At 34.2% G+C, this 4,048-nt stretch overlaps 1 pseudogene; it reads right to left on the minus strand.

Annotated features, from left to right (window-relative positions):
* Window positions 1-2,028: 2,028 nt before the first annotated feature.
* Window positions 2,029-2,960, minus strand: LOC103731450 (annotated as a pseudogene).
* Between the last annotated feature and the right edge of the window lie 1,088 nt (window positions 2,961-4,048).

The following is a 4,048-nucleotide window of genomic DNA, read 5'->3' on the forward strand; positions in this document are numbered from 1 at the left end:
AAAGGTATATGAAGGATAAAAAGATAGAAAATGACCCAAAACAGTGTATGAGTGAGCTCTAAACCTTTATAAAATTATTTAGCATCACAAACATATTAGCAAGAATAGCAATGAATGTAGATTTTATGCAACTCAAAGAGGAGTCAATATTAAGTCACAGCACTTTTCTGTGGAACTGGGGTAGAATGATAGATCCCTGAAATAGATTAAGAAAGTAAGGGAGTCTAATACGTACCTGCAAGAATTTCAATAAATTAGATAGCTGTTTGGAATTTGTGAAAATTTGTTAAATTGTTATATACTAAAGGTTAGGAAGAGTTTTAGGGGAAAATGATCAAATATGGACTTTCACTAATAATCGGCATAAATTTCAAAATAAATATTTTATATAATCATAGCTGTTGGATTGAAAATACATAGTAATTGCAGGTATTAGCAAAAAATTTTAGTATTTGAAAATAAAACAATATCTCTTAAAATGATGCATAAACAGAAAAATGATGTTTCAAAATACATTTACAGGGTATGTAGAAAACATTTTTAAATAAACGAAATGTTTGTGCTTTCTTTGATAAAAATTCTTGCCATGAAACAAAAATATAACTTTCTAATTTTTCATTTTAGTGTATTTCATTTTTAAGGTATAAAATGATTTGTCACACATTTCATTCAAGAAGTTAAATTCAACAAGCCTAAAGTAATCAGACAAAGAAGAGAGAATCAATATACCAAAGCTAACTAAAATGCCTCAGAATGGGAAGGTTTGCAGACATTGAGAGCCTTCACACATAAGGGTATTAACTCATGAAGATTTTGTTAACTTGATAAATTTACAGTTTATCAGGTTTAAAACACTACCATATTCCAATAACAATCTTGCTCATATACTGAGCTGAAGCTCATCATCTCAGAGATATAAAGGACAAAGAGATTATTAAATATTAAGCTATTAAGTTAAAGCTAAAAAGAGCAAAAAATACACAAGAAAGTATAATTTTGTTTGCATTTGTCATATGTAGTGAAACAGTCACAAGTTTTAATGGAGAAGAACCTACACATGAGTGTCAACATTTGCTAAGGTTTTTCTCTTCCTTTGTGACCAAATATTTCCCAAATTGTCATCAACATTAGCATACTCATTTGCCTATAACTTAATTTTATTTTCACAATTTTCTCTTAATCCAAATTGACCTAATGGCTACATTAATTTTCAGCTCTATGTGTTTTGTAGATCAAATGAGAAGAAAACAAATTTTAAAACACCAGCTACTATTCTTTAAATAAAAGCATTTAAGCTTTTAAAAAATACATTATGGATGTCAGTTTTCTACTGTTAACAGTCAATTGTGATTACTGCCTTAAATGCATTTTCTTATCAATGAACTTGGAATTATTATTTGTCTTGCATGGATGAGAATATTGAGATTAATTCTTTCAGTGACTTTCAGTGATTGTCAGCTAACAAGCATTTTCATATGTATGAGTTTTAAAACTGTTATCACTGTGCAAAGTTATTTTCCTCATGACATAATCATGTAAAATTTCAGTATGCCTGAAACATTATATAAGTTTAACAAGTACAAACACATTTTTGTACTAATGTATATTTCATTTTATTTTTTTAGATTTTATCTATTACTTTTTTTTAATGTGTATGCTTGTATTGCCTGCATGTAGGTAAGTGCACCCATGTCATGCAATGCCCGTGGAGGACAGAAGAGGCCATTGGATCCCCTGGAACTGGAGTTACGGACAGTTGTTAGCTGCCATGTGGGTGCTGGTCTTCTGCAAGAGCAACCAGTGTTCTTAACTGCTGAGCCATCTCTCCAGCCCCCATTTCCTCATTTTAAATTTTGACCCAAACCTCTAAAATTGCATTACTGGAAATGTCTAAGAATATGTTTCTGTAAGGGAAACTGCACATACTATAAAGAAGGCTTTCAATTGCTTTTATGGAGACAGAGTCCAATGAAGGGCTCAGTAGGAAACAGTGAAGAGTTTAAAGGCCTAGCAATCCTGTCATCTTAATTACTTGGATCCCTTCATTTTCTCTATGACCCTAATGAGAGAACTTTTCACTTCCTTGTTTCTGAGACTGTAAATGAGTGGGTTCAGCATGGGGATCACAATGGTGTAAAATACAGAAGCCACTTGATCCTTTCCCAATGAATAGGACTTGGCTTTAAATAAGTAAAGATCATAGTACCATAAAAGATGGTGATTCCCAGGAGATGAAAGGCACATGTGGAGAAGGTTTATTGCTTTCCTGAAATCGAACTGATTTTCAAAATTGTAGAGAATTGGTGCATAGGACACAAATACAGTGATAAAAGATACTAAAAGAGTGGAACCAACAAAAATAAATATGATTTCAATGTCATATGTGTCATTGCAAGACAGTATTAAAACTGGGGATGTGTCACAAAAAATTATGGACTATATTGGAGTTGCAGAAATTCAGTGTACTCATGCAAAGTACATAGACACAGGAATCTACAGCTCCAATCATGTAAGACCCAAAGAGGAGGGCATGGCAGCGCTTTGAGGACATAAGAATTGGATAGTGTAGGGGATTGCAGATAGCTATATAGTGATCAATGGCCACTGATGTGAGAATAAAGCATTCAGCACCTGCCAGGAGGACAAAAAAATACATCTGACTGAAGCAGCCCATGAAAGAGATAGTCTTGAGGAAGAAGACATCATGTTCTCTAAGGTTTTAGGTGTGACAATAGTTGAGTAACTGAGGTCCAGGAATGACAGGTGGGTGAGAAAGAAATACATCGGGGTGTGAAGCTGGGCATCGAGACGAATGAGGAAATCATCCTTGTGTTCCCTAGCACAGTAACCAGGTATATCAGGAAAAACAGCACAGAGAGGACCAGCTGGGCCTCCTTGGAATCTGTCAGTCCCATGAGGATGAAGTCATCGGGTTCAATTGTGTAATTCCAGGTGTTCATAGTGAACTGCCCTGAACTGTTGAGAAATCAAAGTTGATATTATACTGAATGGCTTAGAAAAACGTTTGGTTTATTTGTTGATTCTAGTATTTGTATAACTAAGTTGTTATATACAGTACTTGGCCATAAAAATTATGTATCTTAAAAAATCCTTATAGCTAAAGTGACATTTGAATATGATATAACATAGGGTCAGTGGTTTATAGTGCCGTGGTTATCACTTTCACCTCATGCACAAACTGGGAGGAAACAGGGTCGTAGGCTTTGGGTGCTGAAGAGATGGCTCAGGGGTCATAGCATTAGCTGCTCTTGCATAACACCCAGGTTCAAATATGGAGGCCAAGAAACATCTGAACTCCACTTCCAGGGGATCTGATGTCCTTTCCTGTCCACCAAGGGCATTGCATGACATGGATACACTTACATACATGCAGACAATATATGCAAACACATAAAATAAAAATAAAATATTAAAAAAACCAAAGGGTACTATTCTTAATGTTCTCCTTTAATATCGCATTTACCCTAGCTGAGATGTTACAGTGTAATTCCACTATTTTCCATTAATTTTAGAGTGACCTGCTGTGAAGATCTAGTAACAAGTGAGTTCATTGCAAGTATATGCTGACTGCATGATTTTTTTCACTATGGCTTGACCCCAAACAGTGTGTTGCTGACCCTGAATTCCTGTTTATAATTAGTTCAGTAAACACAGATAAAATCTTAGGCATACAATGAACTACAAGAAATCAGTTTTAATATATGCTACAGTTTGTTTTTGTGTAGTGGCCATTAAAACTAATTACACAGAAACTTAACTTTTTTTCAGGGCTTTAATTGGCTACATGAAGACATAATTATTCATGAGACTTGCTGTTTTTCCTAACTAACTGTTAAAACCCAATTGTAAATTTGATCATTGCTTGGAGACTTTCCCTTTCAACACTCCATTTCCATTCCACAAATCCTAATATCACTTGTGTAAGTGCCAAAAGATATATGCACAGATATTCCTTTAAGAAAGCTTCTGTTTCATTTTAACTAATGAAAAACATTAACATTTTAGGAATATTTACTGTCAGTCAAAG

Source organism: Nannospalax galili, unplaced genomic scaffold (genome assembly GCF_000622305.1).
Source record: "Nannospalax galili isolate Female #2095 unplaced genomic scaffold, S.galili_v1.0 scaffold674, whole genome shotgun sequence".
Lineage (NCBI taxonomy): Eukaryota > Metazoa > Chordata > Mammalia > Rodentia > Spalacidae > Nannospalax > Nannospalax galili.